This window comes from Heterodontus francisci, chromosome 5 (genome assembly GCF_036365525.1).
Source record: "Heterodontus francisci isolate sHetFra1 chromosome 5, sHetFra1.hap1, whole genome shotgun sequence".
NCBI lineage: Eukaryota > Metazoa > Chordata > Chondrichthyes > Heterodontiformes > Heterodontidae > Heterodontus > Heterodontus francisci.
This window is the reverse complement of record NC_090375.1, coordinates 98,902,176-98,925,145: the sequence shown is the minus strand read 5'-3', so window position 1 is coordinate 98,925,145 and position 22,970 is coordinate 98,902,176. Positions and strand designations below refer to the sequence as shown.

At 42.7% G+C, this 22,970-nt stretch overlaps 1 protein-coding gene across 6 annotated transcripts in view; it reads left to right on the top strand.

Moving 5' to 3' along the window:
* The first annotated feature begins 1,356 nt into the window (after positions 1-1,356).
* pcmtd1 (protein-L-isoaspartate (D-aspartate) O-methyltransferase domain containing 1) overlaps positions 1,357-22,970 on the top strand; it is a 99,217-nt gene continuing 77,603 nt past the window's right edge. For 2 of the 6 annotated variants that reach the window (XM_068031817.1, XM_068031818.1), the window contains exons 1-2: positions 1,357-1,472; positions 12,882-13,072. The gene's annotated coding sequence lies outside the window, so the exon portion shown is untranslated. Of the gene's footprint in view, positions 1,522-3,970; positions 4,075-4,266; positions 4,367-12,881; positions 13,073-22,970 lie in introns of all 6 variants that reach the window. The other 4 variants (XM_068031822.1, XM_068031820.1, XM_068031823.1 and 1 more) reach the window with 4 other exon arrangements.

The window sequence follows — 22,970 nt, the reverse complement described above, 5'->3', positions numbered from 1 at the left end:
TTTTTTTTACATTCCTTTTTACATTTTTTACAATCTTTTTTTGCATTTATTTCATTTCATCTTAGTTTGTTCAGTTTGCTTACCCGCTGTTTTTTTCAGGTTGTTTTTCTTCAGGTTTGCACTTGCTGCTGTTCAATATTCAGTGTATTCACACCTAATCTGTACTAATGCTTTGTCTTTCAACACACCATTAACATATTGTTTGCCTTTGCTCCGTGACCTTTTGGTCAGCTATGTGGCCTGGTCCAATCTGCACCTTCTCCTTTGTTATCTCTTGCCCCACCCCCACCTCACTTGTTTATAATCTGTGACTTTTCTAATATTTGTCAGTTCCGAAGAAGGGTCACTGACCCGAAACGTTAACTCTGCTTCTCTTTCCACAGATGCTGCCAGACCTGCTGAGTGACTCCAGCATTTCTTGTTTTTGTTTCAGATTTCCAGCATCCGCAGTATTTTGCTTTTATTTTAGTATGCAGAGTGAGTCTGTGCAGTGCCAGTGCTGTGATCAGCCAGATGCAGAGTGGGTCTGCGCAGTGCCAGTGCTGTGATCAATAAGATGCAGTGTGGGTCTGTGCAGTGCCAGTGTTTTGATCGGCAGGATGCAGAGTGGGTCTGCGCAGTACCAGTGTTTTGATCAGCAGGATGCAGAGTGGGTCTGCGCAGTGCCAGTGATGTAATCAGCATGATACAGAGTGGGTCTGCGCACTGCCGATGCTGCAATCAGCAGTATGCAGAGTGAGTCTGTGCAGTGCCAGTGCTGTGATCAGCCAGATGCAGAGTGGGTCTGCGCAGTGCCAGTGCTGTGATCAGCCAGATGCAGAGTGGGTCTGCGCAGTGCCATAATCAGCAAGATACAGAGTGGGTCTGAGCACTGCCAATGCTGCAATCAGCAGTATGCAGAGTGAGTCTGTGCAGTGCCAGTGTTTTGATCAGCAGGATGCAGAGTGGGTCTGAGCACTGCCAATGCTGCAATCAGCAGTATGCAGAGTGGGTCTGTGCAGTGCCAGTGTTTTGATCAGCAGGATGCAGAGTGGGTCTGTGCAGTGCCAGTGTTTTGATCAGCAGTATGCAGAGTGAGTCTGTGCAGTGCCAGTGTTTTGATCAGCAGGATGCAGAGTGGGTCTGTGCAGTGCCAGTGTTTTGATCAGCAGGATGCAGAGTGGGTCTGTGCAGTGCCAATGCTGCAATCAGCAGTATGCAGAGTGAGTCTGTGCAGTGCCAGTGTTTTGATCAGCAGGATGCAGAGTGAGTCTGTGCAGTACCAGTGTTTTGATCAGCAGGTTGCAGAGTGGGTCTGTGAGGTGCTGGGTAAAGGGGGCGGAGCTTTTCAGTCCGTGCGTCTTGCCGGGGGGGGGATGTCACGTGACGTAGTGTTTACATCCTCAGCTGTTGGAGAGCGGCTGTGTTCCGGAAGAGCAGCGGCGGAGGTGGCCGACATCGAGACAGAGAAGCTGCGCATTGTTTTGATGCTGGTACAGCTGTGTTCAGACGGTCTTTCTCCGGCGCCGGCTGCTGGTTCAGGTGTTGTTAGGAGAGAGGCGCAAAGTCGCCGAGTCCCTCTTTCCCGGCCTTCACTGTTTAATCCTGGGGTTTGGGTTGTTTTGGAGTCGGTGCGGTGGACCATCAGCGCGGGGGGCCGTGGTGGGGGGGGCGGTGGTGGGTAGTAGAATCCGCTGCTGGGCGGCCCCTTGGGAAGGCAGGCGGCGACTTGCATTTTAAAAACATACCGGGGCCTGTAGACCGCGCACCGGGTATTGAAAGTGCGAAGCGCAGACACACAGGCTCCTTTTGTCTGGTTTGGTGCACGATGCTTCAGAATGGTTATCAAAGTCCAGTGTGATCTCTGCACACAGACCAGGTCAATTATTTTAAATTGTTCCACAAAGGCCTCCTTTCTGTATTTGATCGTATCTGGTAGAAATATGAGTCTTAACGCTTTCTTTTCACGAGTTGTGCACTCCATTTCCGAGCACCAAAATTGTGCAGCAAACTTTGTATTTAAAATGGATTTGCCTTGGCCTGTGATGCTGTCGTCATTGTTTTTTCGTGAAAGATCTCAAAAGTGGTACTTGAGGAGTTAAACTTTTAAAGGGACTTACTTGTTTATTTTACTATTCAAGCAGTACTCAAAACAAATTCAGGGGAAAACAGTTTTGAAGACGTGCTTTCTATGATTTTTGCCGTTAAACTAGAAAATCGAGATTTTTTTGTTTTGTTATTTTTGGCCAAGTTTGAAGAAAGATTTGCATAGGAATGCTGTTGATTTTTTTTCAAAACTGCTTTTGAGACTTGCTTCCAAACTTTCTGGCATACATCTTGCAAGGCTAAACAGTTGTTAATCATAGACCAATTTTGAACATGAAACCCTTACAAGCCTGCATTTACTGATATTGTTATGGCTGAGATTTTGTATGCATTTTTCTCAATAATGTAATGTATTAGGAGTTTTTCACTTAAAGCTTGTTGAATTTATGTTCACATGTTGAAAATGTGTGTAACAGTTCAACTAGCATCCTAATGTGCACTTAAATAAAAAACTCTTTTATAATCACAAGAGCCCCTCTGAAAAGCCCTGTCTGATCCTGGTTGGAATGCTTTTGAAGATACACAGGTTGGAATTCAGATTGCTACCTAATGATCCTGCTGTGTTCCTCTTTCAGTCAAGCAGTTTATCAACAAATCATTATTAGGACTCCCATGAAGAATGATTGTTTGGATATTAGTAGAAAGTTGCCAAAAGTCCAGAGGTCATGCCTTTAGGGACAAAGGGAAGAAAGAAAAACTATGAAGGGCCAATTTTAGTTGTTGCATGTATTTCTGACCTGGAGCTTCACCTGCTTGGAGTACATATTGGAAAATTGCAGGCACCATTCCTATTATTTTCCATGCTGGAAAATGGTGGACAGTACACCTGCAGCTTCCTGAAGTGTGCTGTCAACAAGCAAGGGTGCAACATGGACACACATTGAGAATATTGACCCATGTTTGTACCCTGGAGAGAAATAGTGCTTTCTTTCGGGGATTGAAGTGATGGTTAAGTTTGTTACTTAGTTTTCTCTTTTTGTAAGTCTCAGAAGTTGCTTCAGTTTGGAATGATTTGTTTCCATGCATCACTATAACGAGGGAGAATATCACAATGTTAGAGAGAAATATGGAAGGAGAAGAAGAACAATGCAGTGAATCTGCATTAATATCTAATATCTGGAAAATAAAATGATTAGGGGGTTTTATGCCTTTAAAAAGATCCATATTTTTGAACATTTTGGGGAGCAGTGTATCTACTCACTTAAGCCCTGCGTTCCGATGTAGTTTGGGATCACACATATTGTGAAGTGCTTAAAACATTCTGGTAAGATTGCAGCTTGCAAGAAGGAAGTTTTACTCAAAATGGAATAAATGGAGAATGTACTTCAGGAAAAGGCAGTTTACAGAAAATAAAGTCTGAAGTGATAATGGGGGAATAAAAGAACTTTAATTATTCATAGATTTTGGTCAGGTTAGCAGTGTGCATTGAGCCAAAGGCTTTGTTATGCATGGTGACATCAGAGTATCCAGAAATCAGAAATAAAGATGTTTTAACCAGGACAAATTCGCTGTGGACGATGTAGTTTGTTCTGATGATACATCATTGCTAGTATAAACTGCTGTACTCTTGTGTGTGTTACACTTTTGTCCTTTTCATGGAATATTTTTTAATGTTTTGTGGAGATGTCATTGCCTTCTAATCACAAAATGCTTTATGGAAATCTAATTGAAAAGAATAAACATTCTCACTACACAGCAGTAACCTGTTCTGGCAAAAAAAAAATTGACAAGTGCACTGTAAACTTTTTGCTTTTAACTTTTCTCTCTTTTTAAATCTATGGCATAAAGAAAATGCATTGCAAAGAGCCTTGAGATATAGTTTTTAAAGTAACCCATAAGTAGTCTATGATAACTCCAGCACTAAAATCTGTAAGATCTGTTACAGGCAGTTATTTCATACTAAAAGTTTAGATAAAAATATATCCTGGTGGAAGCTGGAGACTGAACATTGAAGGGGAAGGAATTGGCAGACACTGTTTCTTTGGACAGGCAAGTGTAAAACTGAATATTGCACATACAATTTTTTAATAGGAACCATTTGTTACATTGTGGCAACTAAATTTGAAATCTAAATTGATGTCACTAAAGCCTTTGAATACTATAATTCATAATCAACTTTCAACGTAGGAACAGGCGTAGGCCATTCAGCCCCTTGAACCTGTTCTATCATTCTGTTCCTAGAATCAGAGAAATTTACAGCATGGAAGGAGGCCATTTGGCTCATCATGCCTGTGCCAGCCAACTAGTAACCATCTGGCCTATTCGCACTTTTCAGCTCTTGGTCTGTATCCTTGTAGGTTATGGCACTTCAAGTGCATATCTAAGGACTTTTTAAAAATGTTATGAGGGTTTCAGCCTCTACTACTCTTTCAGGCAGTGAGTTCCAGATCCCCACTACCCTCTGGGTGAAAAGATTTCCCCACGAATCTCCTCTAAATCTTCTACCTCTTACCCTAAATTTGTGCCCCCTGGTTATGGACCATCAACCAAGGGGAATAACGTCTTTCTACCCACTCTTGACCCTTCATAATTTTATACACTTCAAATAGGTTAGTGAGATCATGACTGATGTGTACCTATATTTACCTTTTTCCATATCTCTTAATACCCTTGTCCAAATAAATCCGTTAATCCCAGGATTGATCCACGTCCACAATCTTTTTGGTGATCTGCCACTCGTCGACAGCATCTGAAAACAGGACAGGTTCCACATCTATCTGACGACACCCAGCTCTCGGTACCATCTGATGATCCACTGTCTGATTTACCATTACATCTTGTCCAACATCCAATCTTGGATGAGCAGAAATTTCATCCAGTTAAATACTGGGCAGATGAAAGCCATTGTCCTTGTTACCTCTAGGCTCAACTATTCCATTGCTCTTCTGGCTGGCAACCCACCTTGTACCTTCTGTAAACTTGAGCTCATCCAAAATGTTGTTGCCCTTATCCTAATTATCACCAAGTCCTGTTCACCTATCACTTCTGTGCTTGCTGACCTCCATTGGCTCCTCATCAGACAATGGCTTGATTTTAAATTTTTCAGTCTTGTTTTTAAATTTCTCCAAGGCCTCCTTGCACCTCTAGATCTCTGAGATCTCTGCGCTCCTCAAATTTTGGCATGTTGCTTATCCATCCTCACCCTACTGTTAGTTATTTGTGCCCTAAGCTTGGAATTGCCTCCCTAAACCCCTCTAGCTCTCGCTTCTCCTTTAAGACACACCTTAAAACCTACTTCTTTGACCAAGCTTTACCTGTTCTAATATTTCCTTACATGGCTCAGTGCCAGATTTTGTTTGAGTATGTACCAGCGAAGTGCCTTGGGATATTTCATTATGTTAAAACTGCTATATAATTGCAAGTTGTTGCTGTTGTTGAGATCCAGATTTCCACTACCCTTTGTGTGAAAAAAGTACTTCCTGATTTCACTCCTAAATAGCCTGGGTATAATTTTAAGATTATGCCTTCTTGTTTGCATTCTCCACCAGAGAAAATAGTTTCTTAATATTTTATCATTTTAGGGGTCTCAACTTCCTAAACTTGGGAATACAAACCAAGTTTATGCAACCTACCCTCATATTTTAGCCTTTTGAATCTCTGTGTTATTTTGGTGAATCCGTGCTGTACCTCCAAGGTCAATATATATTTCCTGATGCCCAAAACTGAATGCAGTACTCCCGATGGAGTCTGAGCAAAGCTACACAACTGAAGCATCACTTCCTCTTTTTTTTGTATTCCATCTCTGACATCAAAACCAGTATTCCATTTCTCTTTTTTAGTCCCCATTGCAAAAATTATCAAAATGTGCTATTCTTGTGGAGGCAGAGGTACTAAATGAGTACTTTGCTTTTGCCTTTAGTAGATCAGAGGATGCTGTCAATGTAGCAATAAAGGAGAAGGTAGTAATATTGGATAGGATAAAAATACATATAGAAGAGGTACTTTAAAAGTTGGCAGTCCTCAAAATAGAAAAGTCATCAGGTCCAGATGGGCCACATCCAAGGTTACTGAGAGAATTGGAAATTGTGGTGGCTCTGGCCACAGTCTTCCGTCCCTCTTAGATATGCTGTGGTGCCAGAGGAATGGAGTTGCAGATTTGACTCTGCCGCTTTTTGGAAAAAGTGGAGAGAGATCAGCTTGGCAACTATAGGCCAGTCAGCCTAACATCAGTGGTAAGGAAATGTAAAGACAGTAATCCGGGACAAAATTATTTGGTATTTGGAAAAGTATGGGCTAATAAATGAAAGGGACTTGCTAAAGGCAAATCCTATTTGAGTAACTTAATTGAGTTCTGCGATGACATAATGGACATGGTTCATGAGGGTAGTGCAGTTGATGTGTATATGGATTTTGAAAAGTCATTTTGCAAAGTACCACATAATAGACTTGTTAGCAAAATTAAAGCCCATAGGATGAAAGGGGCAGTGGCATTGTGGATACAAAATTGGTTAAGGCACAGAAGGAGTAGTGGTGAATGGTTTTTCAGATGGTGGGGGGTGGGAAGTATACAGTGGTTTTCTCCTGGGGCAGTTATTAGGACCACTGCTATTTTTGATGTATATTAATGACCTGGACTTGGTTATACAAGGTATAATTTAAAAATTTGTGGATGATATAGTATTTAGAAATGTGACAAGTAATGAGGACAATAGTACCAGACTTCAGGAGGGCATAGACTGACTGATTAAACGGACACATGGCAGATGAGATTTAACACAAGTGTGAAGTGATGCAGTTTGGTAGCAAGAATGGGGTGAGGCACTATAAACTAAATTGTATAAATGTTAAAGTGGGTGCAGAAACAGAGACACTTGGGGGGTGTATGGATGTAAATTGTTGAAGGTGGCAGGACAAGTGAGAAGGCTTAACATAGAACCTAGAACAGCACAGTACAGGCCCTTCAGCCCATGATGTTGTGCCGAACCTTTAACCTACTTTAGGATCAAACTACCTACATACCCTTCATACTACTATCATCCATGTACCTATCCAAGAGTCGCTTAAATGTCCCTAATGTATCTGCTTCTACTACCACCGCTGGCAGTGTATTCCACGCACCCACCACTCTCTGTGTAAAGAACCTACCTCTGACATCTCCCCGAAACCTTCCTCCAATCACCTTAAAATTATGCCTCCTGGTGATAGCCCTTTCCGCCCTGGGAAAAGGTCTCTGGCTATCCACTCTATCTATGCCTCTCATCATCTTGTACCCCTCCATCAAGTCACCCCTCATCCTTCTTTGCTCCAATGAGAAAAGCCCTAGCTCCCTCAACCTTTCTTCGTAAGACATGCCCTCCAGTCCAGGCAGCATCCTGGTAAATCTCCTCTGCACCCTCTCTAAAGCTTCCACATCCTTCCTATAATGAGGCGACCAGAACTGAACACAATATTCCAAGTGTGGTCGAACCAGGGCTTTATAGAGCTGCAGCATAACCTCGCGGCTCTTAAACTCAATCCCCCTGTTAATGAAAGCCAACACCCCATACGCTTTCTTAACAACCCTATCAACTTGGGTGGCAACTTTGAGCGATCTATGGACATGGACCCCAAGATCCCTCTGTTCCTCCACACTACCAAGAATCTTGTCTTTAAGCCTGTATTCTGCATTCAAATTCGACCTTCCAAAATGAATCATTTCACACTTTTCCAGGTTGAACTCCATCTGCCATTTCTCAGCCCAGCTCTGCATCCTGTCAATGTCCCATTGCAACCGACAACAGCCCTCCACACTATCCACAACTCCAGCAACCTTCGTGTCATCGGCAAACTTGCTAACCCAGCCTTCCACTTCCTCATCCAAGTCACTTATAAAAATCACAAAGAGCAGAGGACCCAGAACAGATCCTTGCGGAACACCACTGGTCACCGAGCTCCAGGCTGAATACTTTCCATCTACTACCACCCTCTGTCTTCTATGGGCCAGCCAATTCTGTATCCAGACAGCCAACTTTCCCTGTATCCCATGCCTCCTTACTTTCTGAATGAGCCTACCATGGGGAAGCTTATCAAACGCCTTGCTAAAATCCATATACACCACATCCACTGCTCTTCCTTCATCAATGTGTTTTGTCACATCTTCAAAGAATTCAATAAGGCTTTTGAGGCATGACTGCCCCTCACAAAGCCATGCTGACTGTCTCTAATCAAACTATGCTTTTCCAAATAATCATAAATCCTGTCTCTCAGAATCCTCTCCAATAATTTGCCCACTACCGACGTAAGACTGACTGGTCTATAATTCCTAGGGTTATCCTTATTCCCTTTCTTGAACAAGGGAATAACATTTGCCACCCTCCAATCATCTGGTACTACTCCAGTGGACAGTGAGGACGCAAAGATCATCGCCAAAGGCGTGACAATCTCTTCCCTCGCTTCCCGTAATATCCTTGGGTGTATCCCGTCTGGCCCCGGGGACTTATCTGTCCTCATGTCTTTCAAAATTTCCAGCACATCCTCCCTCTTAACCTCAACCTGTTCGAGCATATCCGCCTGTTCCACGCTGTCCTCACAAACGACCAGGTCCCTCTCACTAGTGAATACTGAAGCAAAGTATTCATTTAGGACCTCCCCTACCTCCTTCGACTCCAGGCACAAGTTCCCTCCACTATCCCTGATCGGCCCTACCCTCACTCTGGCCATCCTCTTGTTCCTCACATAAGTGTAGAACGCCTTGGGATTTTCCTTAATCCTACCCGCCAAGACTTTTTCATGTCCCCTTCTAGCTCTCCTACGTCCATTCTTCAGTTCCTTCCTGGCTACCTTGTAACCCTCTAGAGCCCTGTCTGATCCTTGCTTCCTCAACCTCAAGTAAACTTCCTTCTTCCTCTTGACTAGCTGTTCCACATCTCTTGTCATCCAAGGTTCCTTCACCCTACCACCCCTTCCTTGCTTCATCGGGACAAACCTATCCAGCAGTCGCAGCAAGTGCTCCCTAAACAACCTCCACACTTCTGTCGTGCATTTCCCTGAGAACATCTGTTCCCAATTTATGCTCCTCAGTTCCTGCCTCATAGCATTGTAATTTCCCCTCCCCCAATTAAATATTTTCCCATCCCGTCTGTTCCTGTCCCTCTCCATGACTATAGTAAAGGTCAGGGAGTTGTGATCACTATCACCAAAATGATCTGCCACCTGGCCTGGTTCGTTGCCAAGCACCAAATCCAACATCGCCTCCCCTCTTGTCGGCCTATCTACATATTGAGTCAGGAAACCTTCCTGGACACACCTGACAAAAACTGCTCCATCCAAACTATTTGCACTAAGGAGGTTCCAATCAATATTAGGGAAGTTGAGGTCACCCATGACAGCAACCCTGTTACTTCTGCACCTTTCCAAAATCTGCCTCCCAATCTGTTCCTCCGTGTCTCTGTTGCTATTGGGGGGTTTATAGAAAACTCCCAATAAATTGACTGCTCCTTTCCTGTTTCTGACTTCCACCCATAATGACTCGGTAGACAAACCCTCCTCGACGACCTCCCTTTCTGCAGCTGTGATACTATCCCTGATTAGCAATGCCACTCCCCCACCTCTTTTACCTCCCTCCCTATTCCTTTTGAAACATCTAAACCCCGGAACATCCAACATCCATTCCTGCCCCTGTGATATCCAAGTCTCCATAATGGCCACAACATCGTAGCTCCAAGTACTGATCCATGCTCTAAGTTCATCACCCTTATTCCTGACACTTCTTGCGTTAAAATAGACACACTTCAACCCATCATACTGGCTGCAACTTTGCCCTGTCAACTGTCTAACCTTCCTCACAGACTCTCTGCACTCTGTATCTTCCTGTTCAACAGCTACCCCATCCACTGATCCGTAGCTCCGGTTCCCATCCCCCTGCCAAACTAGTTTAAACCCTCCCGAAGAGCGCTAGCAAACCTCCCGCCCAGGATATTGGTGCCCCTCCAGTTCAGATGCAACCCGTCCTTCTTGTACAGGTCCCACCTTCCCCAGAAGGTACCCCAATGATCCACATATCTGAAGCCCTCCCTCCTACACCAGCTCTGTAGCCACGTGTTCAGCTGCACTCGCTCCCTGTTTCTAGCCTCACTAGCACGTGGCACCGGTATCAATCCTGAGATTACTATCCTGCTCGTCCTGCCTTTTAGCTTCCAACCTAACTCCCTATATTCGCTTTTCAGGTCCTCATCCCTTTTCCTAGCTATGTCATTGGTACCGATGTGTACCACGACTTCTGGCTGCACCCCCTCCCCCTTAAGAATCCTGTAGACTCGATCCGTGACATCCTTGACCCTGGCACTCGGGAGGCAACATACCATCCGGGAGTCTCGTTCACGACCACAGAATCTCCTGTCAGTTCCTCTAACCATTGAATCTCCTATCACTATCGCTCTCCTATTCTCCCCCCTTCCCTTCAGTGCCAGAGACCTGGCCGCTGTGGCTTTCCCCTGGTAGGTCGTTTCCCCCCCCCCCCCCCCCCCCCCCCCAACCGTATCCAAAACTGTATACTTATTATTGAGGGGAACGGCCACAGGGGATCCCTGCTCTGTGCGCCTATTCCCTTTCCCTCCCCTGATGGTCACCCAGCTACCTTTATCCTGTAACTTAGGTGTCACTACTTCTCTATAACTGCTCTCTATCACCCCCTCAGCTGCCTGAATGATCTGAAGTTCATCCAGCTCCAGCTCCAGTTCCCTAACACAGTCTGTGAGGAGCTGGAGTTAGGTGCACTTCTCACAGGTGAAGTCTGGCATTGAAAACTTTTACTTGTTTGTGAAGATTTTAGAAATGTTAAACTTAAAATTTTTATATTCACTTTTCCTTTTTGTCTCTCTCTTCATCCAGTCTTTCCTTGTCTTTTTGTCTTTCTGAGCCTGATTTAACATTTAATTCACCACACTAATTTATATTTCCTTCTCAGTTCTGGTGCTATTTATTTCTTAATCCTTTAATTAGTTAAGGAGTCACAGTGGCTTGCCCTGTTCACTCCAGATCCTAGATGCCCATCTCCTTCACTGTGCTGTTATCAGCTTGCTCTCTTTTTCAGCAATTTATCTCACAAAAATGTACAAGGACAAGTCTACCTAATATGTCCAGCTCATTATGGCCACTATTTGAAAGATGTCGCATTACTGTCAGCTTGGTAACTAATTCTGGTTTGTTACTTATTACCAAATGAAAACAGAAAATGCTGGAAACCTACTGAAGTAGGTTAGGCAACAATTGTGAAGAGACAAATAGAGTTAACGTTGCAGGTCCGTGACCTCTCATCAAACCTAGCAGAAATCAGAGATGTATCAGATCTTTAACAAGTACAGAGGCAGTACAAGTGGGGGAAGGAAAAAAAGTTGGGGGGGGGGGGTGGAGAAGGCCTGTGATTGGGTGGAAGACATGATTGATTAAATGATAAAAGGGTTGATGTGCAAGGCAAATGGGGTGGTAATGGGACAAGTAAATAAACAGAAGATAAAAGCAAAATGCTGCAGATGCTGGAAATCTGAAATGAAAACAAAGTTCTGAAAATAGTCAGCAGGTCTGGCAGCATCTATGGAGAGAGAAGCAGAGTTGATGCTTCAGGTCTGTGATTTTTCATCAGAACTGGCAAAGGTTAGAAATGTAATCGGTTTTAAGCAAGTGAAGGGGAGGTTGCTTGGTGGGGGGGGGGGGGGGGGTGGAGGTGTGGGGAGGGAGTAGAGAACCAAAGGGAAGGTGTGTGATCGGGCAGAGGGCAGGAGAAATTAAATGGCAAAGATGTCATGGGACAAAGGCAAAGGGAGTGTGCTAATGGTTTGGTTTCATTGGACAGCTTAGGAGGCTGAGGACAGAGCGGTCACGGTGGGATGTAGAATTAAAATTGCAAGCAACCGGAAGCTCTGGGTCGTGCTTGTGGACTGAATGGAGGTGTTCGCAAAGTGTAAGCCAATCTGTGTTTGGTCTCCCCAGCTGTGAGTCGTGCATACAGGATACGCAATTGAAAGAAGTATGAGTAAATCAATGTTTCACCCTTGAGGGAGTTTTTGGAGCCCTAGACAGTGAAAAGGGAAGATGTGAAAGGGCAAATGTTGTATCTCCTGCTGCGGGAAGAGGAGCAGGTTATTGAAGAGTGGATGAAAGTGTTGCAGAAAGAACGGTCCCTTTGCAAGTGTCAGGAGGACAGGGAAAGATGTTTGGTATTGAGGAGGATGATCTGTTGAAATTGGAGGCTGGTGGGGTGGAAGGCGAGGAAAAGGGGAACCCCATTATGGTTCTGGGCAGGAAGGTGACGGAGTCAGAGCAGAAATGTGGAAAATGGGTCTGATACGGTTGCGGGCCCTATCAACCATGGTGGAGAGGAATCCTCAGTTGGACATAAAGGAATACATATTGGAAGTGCTGGCGTGTGAAATGGCATTGTCAGAACAGATGTGACAGACGAAGGAACTGGGTGAATAAAATAGACTTTTACAGGAAGCCAGGTGGGTGGAGTATAAACAAGGTAACTGTGGGAATCTTTGGGCTAAAAGCAGATATTGGTTGATGGCTTAACCTCAGAAATGGAGCCCATTCTCTTGTCAGTTCTAAAACATTTTGTTCCAGAAAACTATCCTGAATGCCTTTGGGAATTCATTTAGCTTTACTACTTGAATTGTTCTGCTTCTCCCAGTGTCTGAAAATAAAAATCCTCATTAGACCCCCCTTTTTTTTTTTTTGTTGCTATATTTATATTTGATGTATGTATTTATACATTGCCTCACTACAAGATTTTTAGCATGACTGTTACCTAAACAAATGTGCAGAAGTAAAAGATATTTAATTGTATTAGAATGAACTTAACTGTGTTTTTTTTGTTGCAGTGAAACAAGTAGCAGTGCTGTAGAAATGCTCCTACAGTTCTCAGAAACTCAATTTTGGGAATCGCTTGCATTGGCCTTTGGATGTGGAAGCAGGCTTACTGTCTGCCTAAATAGAATTCCTGTTTGCCAGTACTAGCCTAATTCTGTATTCTTCACATCAATTCTGGCAATAATCTTAACCTGCTTCAGGGGTAAGTTTCACAGTATTTTCAATTCCAAGATACCTCGCAAATGGTTCTTACATTTTAATATTTTCATCATTCAATTTTATTTTGTTTTAGTGATCAAATGTTGATGCATACCTGATGTATTTCTCCCTCACTAAGCATCAGTGTTGTAAGTGGATCGTTTTTCTCATTTATGCCAATGTGGATTAGATTTCACATTACCAAAAGTAAGTTATTTACAAATGCACCCTCTTGCTACTACCAACAACTTGAACACTCTTCAATAAGCAACTATCCACCTTGCATATGCCATCCTGAGTTGTTACGAATGCTTATATATAACTGACTAATCTATATGTTGGCCCAATAAAGATGTTTGGAATCGAACCTGGGACTTTTGAGTCTGCATATTTAGTTGTATGTTGCCTTTTTCAACTGAGCAATTGGATTTTAGAACTAAAGTTAGTCAGAAATATTAAATTAAACCACTAAATGTCAGAGAATAGGGAAAGTAGAGAGGACAGGTGGAAAAATACCAAGCAGAGCAGAAATGTAGCCTTTTTAAAAAAAAAAAAACAAATGAGCAAAATACAGTTGGATTCAGTTCTGGGGGCTCGAGAAGGGTAACATTGGTCACAGTTCTTTTCTATCTAGTTGCACTGCTGGGAAGCATGCATGTGAAGGCATTGAATGAGGGCAAAATTAGTTTAATAGCTTGCTAGGTTCACACATAAAACATAGCCACTAGAGCAAGGTAGCAAAGGCTACTAATTTTTTTTGTGTGTGTGTAGATTGTTTGTTTTTAAATTGCTATGGTAAATATGTACAAAAGATCAGGTTGTGGGAGAACCGGGATGGTGTTAGCCAAAATGTAAATGCAACAACTACACTGCAAACATCAACAATGCGGAATGCTGAGCCCACCTTATGTAACTGGATTTCAGTATAGGTTTGTGGTTCCGTGATCATTAGTCTATATCCACTTTCCGTTGCCCAGGATTTTGGTGGTTTTCACAAATGGGAAGATCATAACCTTTGCCTACAATAAGTACAGGCTCCTTATCTTTGACGTACCATGGTATCATTTACATCCACCTCAATAGACAGATGGGGCCTCAGTTTTATATCTTATGTAAAAGATAGCACTTCTGACAATGTAGCCAGTTACCAAGCTTGTGCAACTACTTCTGTTTGCTTGTTGGGCCATTCTTGAGTTTATAGTTGTTTTGGCGGGGTGGGGGGGGGGGATCTGTGTCAGCTTTTTTTTTTGAAGCTGTTGATCTGCTATTACTAGTTTTCTAGGTCGACTTGTGTACTTGCTGCAGTTAGCAGCTGACGCAGGTCAATGGATAAACTACTACAGTTACCTTCTCAGAACAAACTAGTTGCTGCCCCAGTATACAAAACACTTTATTGTAGTGATGCTACAGTATGAATAGCTTGCAGATGCTCTCTTTGTAGAAATAAAAGTTGCGTAAAGGTTTAAAAATGATTGAAAGCTCTATTTTAGAGCAAACTAAAAACGACTGTTAAAAGATGGCACTTCACTTGTGATACCAGCCTGCAATTTGCTGCTTTTGTTCTAAATGACTTACAGAATGGATCAGGACTGTTTGGCAAAATTACAGCCCAATGCATTCTAGTGATGCCCACATACTGTTGTACCATTTCTGAATGGAGACTCGTGATTAATTAGCTATGTTGAACCAGGCAGATGGTATTACCAAGCTGCTTGTTTAACTTTAGTAACAGCTGTGATTGTGGGTTCTTCTGCATGTTGGAACTTGCAAAGTCAATGTATTGAAACAAGTGGAAGTGCAGTTTTTTTGAAAACAAGTATGTTCAGCTGGTGAATTTGTCAGTCATTGTTGAAGCTGCAATAACCAGTGAACTGCTTTGTGTGATTTTTCAATTTTCTTTTTTCTAAACTAAATTATTTTAGCATATATCAATATCATAGAAGGTAGTTTCGGGTGCATTGCAAGTTAAATGCACGTACCAATAATGTGCGTGTTAAAGCATGTTCAATTTGATCAGGGTAAAAGAAAGAAGCATGGCTCGTAACATGAACTTCTTCCTTCTTTGATAACCTTACCAAGTTTTCAGATGTGGATAAGTAAGGAAGCCTTTTCCCACATTATATAATTTTTAAAATTTTATGTTTCTGCAACAGATGTGGAGCTTATTTTTATTTTTTTTTATTTTTTTTTATAGATACAGCACTGAAACAGGCCCTTTGGCCCACCGAATCTGTGCCGACCAACAACCACCCATTTATACTAATCCTACATTAATCCCAAATTCTCTACCACATCCCCACCATTCTCCTACCACTTACCTACACTAGGGGCAATTTACAATGGCCAATTTACCTATCAACCTGCAAGTCTTTTGGAGGTGGGAGGAAACCGGAGCACCCGGCGGAAACTCACGCAGACACAAGGAGAACTTGCAAACTCCGCACAGGCAGTACCCAGAACTGAACCCGGGTCGCTGGAGCTGTGAGGCTGCGGTGCTAACCACTGCGCTGCCCAGGTGCTGTCATTGACTATTTCTGCTTTCTAGCTGAGGTGCTAGAAACTGGGCAAAAGTAAAAATTGGCATTGTGCACACGTGGCTGATATTGATCCTCTTGCAAACAGTTAATTATGTAATAAATAATATGAAAGTATTTGGCAAAACGAGCACTATTGAATAAGACAAAAAAAACTTTAATTCTGATTTACATTGCTAATTCTTTGTTTTCCTTAAAATAGCTTTAGTCGTTTGCATAGTTAAATTGGCCCATAATGTGGCCATCTTAATGATGCAAATTAACTTCTTCCAATTTGTCCATACTTGGTCTTCCCTTTTTTGGCCACAAAATACCTCTTAACTCCTTGCTTAACCTGCCTGCTGCATGATGAGTCCCTTGATCAGTGCTGATTCCATTTCCTTACTCTGTGCCATTAAATTTGAAATTGCAGTCTCAGCCTCCCTTGTGCTACAACAAATTGGATATTCTCCTGTCTTATTTTGCTGGTAGGTGGCATGCCATTATGCATGCTGATATGCGATGACTTTCATCATGGCATTTTATCAGTCATTAATCACAAGCTTTCATTTCTCCAGTTTTCTCCTTTCTTGTCCTTGTCTAGTGTGTGATTCCATTGGCCCCATCTGCCCTCTCGTACTTCATTTAAATAGCTATTCTTCATGCATGTAACTAGATACTAAAGTTTGACCAGCAATTTATTGTGCATCACACATGAATTTTATTCTGTACTCCTGACATTCACATGTTTGTACTCTGCATTAGGAGCACATTGACATGAAAACTGCCTGTGACACCTACCAACAAAATAAAGCCAGGGAATATTGGCTACTGTAGCTAATTCAGCCCAGAAATGCCAAGGGTGCGTGGAGTGTCTGGTTTAAAATCAGCAATTTCAACAAATATCAGAATTTGAGGCTAGGATATTACTGATTTGTATGGCTCACTGCAATCATCGATGCAGTTTTATCAAGTTATAATTCGCAGTTGACTACTGGAAGATAAAGTATTTATGATTCTTGTCCCTCACTGAAGGATTAGAATGTCTATTGACACCATTGTGTCAGCCAATGAGGTCGAGTCCGGGTCGGATTTATGGCAGGACTTAGAGCAAAGTCGATTTAAACAGAAGTCCTGACTGAAGTTGCAGCAACTTCTACTAAAAGCACAGCAATTTCCCCAGCAAAATGCAGTGAGTGAAGGATAGTTACATAATTTTAATTATGTATGTAAAGCCAATCACAGTCACTTAGAGCAGTGTGGTGTTTAGGTGTGATTGATGGGGAAAATTACTCAATCATTTTCTTTCTAGCTGGGAATAGTGATGTCAATATATGCACCCCATAAGGATCCATTTCCACTATAAGCCCTGCAGGCATAGTGGCAGCTCTTCAGACATTGCAAAGTGCCTAGCAACTAAACTTGCCGGGCAGATTTGTAGTATGCATAAGCTCTGCTGTTGGGGGCAGTGCAGTGCTTCATGTGCTTTGGTTCACAGTACTGAATGTTATAAAGATAGACATAAAAAGATAAAGGATCTTGAAACTGACTGCAGTGATATTCTCTGACATGATCATGCCTTCTCCTGGAGAACATTTTCTATTACTGTGTGTGAGACTGACTTGTGAGCTATTAATTAGTTCCTTAGTAACAACTACAAGTTGAGTTGTGCAGATGTGTTGGTCACGAGCATGTTTTGCCATGGGCATTTTAAAATATAAATTCACCTCTTGGATTCTGCACTTGGTGAGTTTCAGCTCTCTCAGGAAGAGCAAGTCAATTCAATGCTGTCTTACCCCTTCATGGGATCTTTAGAGATTTCTGAAGCTTGTTTGCCTCTGATCAATTTAACTACTTTTAATTTCAGATATCATTCTGGGGAATCTGTACTGCATCCTCTCCAACACCAGTATGTCCAAAACTGAATGTTGGTAGCCATGTGTAGGATGCTTTTGTAGGCAGTAGAATTAGGGTTACAGCTAGGCAGTGTTTTAAAAAAAAAAAAATAAAAATAATGCCTGGCTGAAATTGGACCTACAGCTTCTGGGCTCTGACTAGTTTAATTGCAGCCTTTGTTCCAATTGGAACCTGCAATTTGAATTGATGTTTCCAGAAAAGTGGTCCAATAATGGCCAGTACTTCTGAAATTTGTAGTTTGTTTATTGCTATGCTGCCAACATGTGCATAATTTAAGTCAACAGGTAGTAGGAGAGGCAAACGTGAGATGGGCCTATAACTACAGTAATCCTAAAAATAATTTTGAAAGTGAGATTAATAGTTTATAACAGTGGCCAATGATTATTGGATTTGCACACAAGACTATTTTCCAGACTTTCTTTTATTTTATCACTTTTTTTTGCTGCTCCTTCATTTCATTCCATCTATTCTTGTATTTGTTTTGATTTCTTTTTCCCATTTGGTTATTTTCAGTTACTATAACATGCATACTGCTACTGGTAGGTGGATTTGTATTAACACAAGGGTTTTGCCTGGCTTCAGGATAAACTATTTAAAATTGTGTAGTGTGAATGTGATCTAGTGTGTTTATATTGATATACATGTATGTATGCATCCATTAACATCGTGGCATAGGTGGAACCATTTCTAAATCTTGGAGGATTTCCACTTGATCTAAGAAATATGCTTAGCATTGCCATGCATTTTAACCTCCAGCATCCCGAGCAGAATTTAACTGCTTGAACATGGAAATTAGAAATTTGGATCTGTGATGCCCATAGTTTCAGCTCTGTGGGTGCTGTTTTGGTTCCAAAATGGTGTCTGCGTTAAAGGCCTGCTCAGGTCGGGAAAAAGAACCCGACCGATCCACAGCGGACCCGAGCCTAACCCGGCCCTAAAGTTTCGCCCCCAGCCCGACCGCCCGACCCCGACTTGACCCGACCATCCCTTTACTTACCTTCCGACTGGGAAGCTGCACGAAGCTGCAGCTCATGCGTGATGACATCATAGTGATGTCACTCACTCACTGCACAGACTCAGTTTCGTCCCGGACTCCCAGCTTAGGTAAGTTTTTTTTTTTTTTTTAATACTTACTGACAGAGCACTTACCATGTGTGTCCGGCCCGACCCAACCCGAGTCTGATTGCCGGACCCGGAAGAGGGGCCTGACCCGACACGTTGGGTTCGGGCCGGGTAGCAGGCCTTTAGTCTGCGTTGCACGCATTTACCATTTTGGGAAGGTTTGCAGTGTGGGCATTAGGACTGCGCACTGGAATTATGCAGAGTAGGCAGATTGTGATGTCAATCAGTGTGTAAAGGTCATTTGACACCAGCGCTGCCATTTTCGACCTTGCTGCTTCAGCTAACGCCCTCTCTTAACTATGCACAGCTGAACATGCAGCATGGAGGACACCCACCCTCCTCCCCCACGACCATTTAAAGGGATAATCAACTATGAGGTTAGTTGTTGAGTAATTTGAGTTTGTAGGTGGCTTCCAGTGGTGGTAAAGTTGGAGAAGTTGACTGCTTATGGTTCTGCATGTGGAAAAGGCCTTGGTTCTGACTTCAAGGGTTCTGGTCAGACCAATTGCTCCCAGTCAAATGTACTGTAGTTACTATCCCTCTTGGCATTCAGCATATGAAGGAGATTGAGCAGAGGCAGCACAAAAGACGATTATCTGCTCATAGAGGGAGAAGGAGGTGGAGAAGGGCTCTCGGCAGGAGGTCATATCCACCCAGGGCCTTCTGGGAGCAATTCTCTTCCTCAACCTAAGACAGTGTATGTCATTTCTATTTTACGAAGGAGATGCTCACAGAAATCTGCCACCTCTTGGAGGCAGACCTGTAACAACAGCTTGTATTTATAAAGCATCTTTCATGTAATAGAGTCCCCAGGCACTTCACAGGAGCATTGTGAAATAAAATGACATTGAGCCACATAAGGACAGGTAACCAAAATCTTGGTCAAAGAGGTGGGTTTTAAGGCATGTCTTAAAGGAGGAAAACAAGGTAGAGAGGTGGGGAGGTTCATGGAGGATATTCCAGAGCTTGGGGCCTAGGCAATTGAAGGTGCGGCCACCAATGGTGGAGTGATTAAAATCAGGTTGTGAAAGTGGTAAAGAAATAATTCCATGACCTCCTTTCAGGTTTCTGCTAAAGCAGATCTTCAGCTGACTCTCAAGTTTGTCAACTCCATGGCAAAATGCTTATCTATAAAGGTGATAGCACATTAGATAATAGTTCCAATCCTTAGGCTGACAGCAGGCTTAGGAATCTCATGTTTCCCTGGGCCTAAGTTTCAGTTGTATTTTTTTTTCAGCTAATAGTGTAGCCTTTTTGTTAAACTACAAAAGCAAAATACTATAGATGCTGGAAATCTGGAATAAAAACAAAATGTTGGAAATACTCAACAGATCTGGCAGCATCTGTGAAGGTCGAAGAATTAATGTTTCAGATGACCTTTCATCAACTGGAATAAGTTAGAAAAGAAACAGGTTTTAAGCAAGTACAGAAGCAAGGGGGGGTGTAGAGGGGAGCGCAGTTGTTGGGGATTAACAGGAAGGTCTGTGATAGAGTGGCAGGCAGGAGAGATTAAATAACAAAAGGGATGATGGTGTAAGGCAAAAGGAGATGGTAATGGGACAAGTAAAGAAACAAATGATGGATCTGCAGGAGATGTAAATGGGGAAAACCGAATCATTACCAATAGCTGCCATTCGAAAGTACCCAAAAATATGGGAGCAGTGATCGTGATTTGAAATTATTGACCTCCATGTTGAGTTCAGAAGGCTGTAAAGTGCCTAATAGAAAGATGATTTGCTGTTACTTGAACTTCCGTTGAGCTTCATTGAAGTAGTGCCGGAGGCTGAAGTCCGAGTGTGTCGGGGAAAAGTCCTGGCAAAAGAAATGGTCGTGGATATGAAGGCATTGGAGGAGCTCAGCATCCTGCCAAACTTAAGTTATTGAGGTGGGTGTGTAAGAGGATGAAGCTTGAGGCCTTTGCTGAGGACTAATAGTTTAGGGTTAGAGAGGGGAAGGTTAGAGGGGATAGTGAAGACACTGCATGGGATGAGATTGGAAGAAGGGATGGGGTCAGAGGAAAATGAAGGGGGAAAAGGATCTGACGGGGCCTTGGTATCGTTTTCAATCTGAAGGATTAACTGGTCACTTGTCAGATGCTGGTATGTTTTTATATGGGAATTTCTAGGATATAGTTTTTCTCTGTAGCTTAGATATGGTAGGTTTTTATATTTGTTCCCAGTTTATTCCTTTTAATGGAGATGGGGTGATCTTAAGAGATGCATTTCTCTTGAGATTTTTAGGAACAGAAATAAGCCATTTAGCCCTTTGAGCCTCTTCCGCCAGTCAGTGGGATCATGAATGATCTGCGACCTAACCCCAGATGACTGCCTTTGCCCCATATTCCTTAATATCTTTGTTTAATAAAAATCTATATCAATCTCATTTGAAGTTGACAATTGATCTAGCATTTTGCCATTTGTGGAAGAAAGTTCCAAACTTCTGCCAACTTTAGCATGAAGCAGTGTTTCCTAATTTCAGTCCTGAAGGACCTGGCTCCAGGTAAGGGGACCCAGAGGGCAGGAGTGCAGGAGCCTCAGCCTTTGCGATTGTCCAACAGGTTTGAGGTTCTTTTAGCTTGTTTGGATGAGAGTGGGGGCTGCAGGGTGGATGAGCAACCTGACAATGGTACAGGAAGCCATTCAAGTGGAGGGAGAAAAAGGAATGTCATGGTAGTAGGGGACAGTAAAGGGATTGACACTCTTTGCTGCAGCAAAGAGTGAGAGTCCTGACAGCTGTGTTGCCTGCCCGGTGCCAGGGTTTGGGACCGCTGCTCGGGGTTGGAGAGGAACTTGCAGTGGGAGGGGGAGGATCCAGTCGTCGTGGTCCATGTAGGTACCAAAGACATAGGCAGGACAAGGAAAGAGGTTCTGTATAGTCAGTATGAGGAACTAGGTGCCAAATTCAGAAGCAGAACCTCAAAAGTAATAATCTCTGGATTATTACCTGAGCCACGTGCAAATTGGCATAGGGCAAATAAGATTAGAGAAATGAATGCGTGGCTCAAAGACTGGTGTGGTAGAAGTGGGTTCCAGTTCATGGGGCACTAGCACCAGTACTGGGGAAAGTGGTGGCTGTACCATTGGGATGGTGTGCATCAGAACCATGATGGGGCTTGTCTTCTAGTGAGCTGCGTAACTAGGGAAGTGGAGAAGTTTTTTAAACTGAATAGTGGGGACAAAGGATCAAACTTGGGAAGATATGGTATATTGAGTAGCGACAAGGCAAGAGAGAAAGGTATTAATATGGGAAATGATGAACACTGACAGGAAGGGACAGAGCGTACAAATCTAAGAGTAAATCAACAGATAAGCCTAGAGGTTACAAAAATAATAAAAGGACAAAATTAAAGGCTCTGTATCTGAATGCACGTAGCTTCGAAACAAAACAGATGAACTGAGAGCGCAAATGGAAATAAATAAGTACGATCTGATAGCCATTACAGAAACATGGCTGCAGGATGACATAGATTGGGACCTGAATATTGAAAGGTCTGTGGTATTTAGGAAGGACAGGAAGCTAGGAAAGGGTGGAGGGTTGGCTCTGTTAAGGATGGTATTAGCGCAATAGAGAGAGATGACCTAAGTTCAGGAGACCAGGATGTAGAAGCAGTTTTGGGAGAGATGAGAAATCATAAAGGCAAGAAGTCACTTGTGGGTTGGTGTGCAAGCCACGTAACATTAACCACACTGTAGGATGGGGTATAAAGGAAGAAATAATGGCAGCTTGTCAGAAAGATAGTGATAATTATGGGGGATTTTAACATACATGTAGACTGGCAAAATCAGATGGGCAGCGGTAGCCTAGCTGGGGAGTACATAGAATGTTTTTGGGATAATTTCTTGGAACAGTACGTTCTGGAACCAACCAGAGAACAGGCTATACTGGACCTGGTATTGTGCAATGAGATAGGAGTAATTAATGACCACCTAGTTAAGGCGCCCCAAGGTAGCAGCGAACATAACATGATTGAATTTTACATTCGCTTTGAGGGAGAGAAGTGTGGGTCCAAGACTAGTATTTTAAACCTAAATAAGGGCAATTATGAGAGAATGAAAGCAGAGATAGCTAAAGTGAACTGGCAAATCAGATTAAGGGATAGGTCAATAGAGATGCAGTGGCAGACATTTAAGGGGATATTTCAGAATAGATATATTTGACGAGAAAGAAAAATTCCAAGGTGGGACCCACCATCCATGGTTAAATAAAACGGGTAAAGATGATATCAAATTTAAAGAAAAAGCCTATAATTGTACAACGATGGGAGGTAGGTCAGAAGATTGGACAGAATATAAACAACAAAGAATGACTAAAAGATGAGCTAAAATTAGAGTACGAGAGAAAGCTAGCTAG